Source organism: Echinops telfairi, unplaced genomic scaffold (assembly GCF_000313985.2).
Source record: "Echinops telfairi isolate 266 unplaced genomic scaffold, ASM31398v2 ScPeMD7_1;HRSCAF=3_0, whole genome shotgun sequence".
Lineage (NCBI taxonomy): Eukaryota > Metazoa > Chordata > Mammalia > Afrosoricida > Tenrecidae > Echinops > Echinops telfairi.
The window spans coordinates 59090690-59091076 of NW_022103896.1; positions in this window are offsets into that span (position 1 = coordinate 59090690).

A 387-nucleotide genomic window follows, 5' to 3' on the forward strand; every position below is an offset into this window, starting at 1 on the left:
CCAAACAATTAGGCCATTAATGAGGAAATTGGGACAAATCTGAGCACCTTGGCACAGGGAATACATAGGCTATCAGAAATAGGGAAGGATACAAATACAGAGGAGTCACAAATTGACAAGTGGGATATACTAAAGATAAATCACCTGTGTACATCGAAAGAATTCACCAAGAGAGTAAAAAGACAGCCCACAGACTGGGCAACCATCCCTAGCAATGACACATCAGATAAAGGCCTTATTACTAAAATCTACAATACCTTGCAAACTTTCTTTTTTTTTTTAATTAATTAAAAAAAATTTTTTTTTCATTTTTAACATTTTATTAGGGGCTCATACAACTGTTATTCCAATCCATACACACATCAATTGTGTAAAGCGCATTTGTAC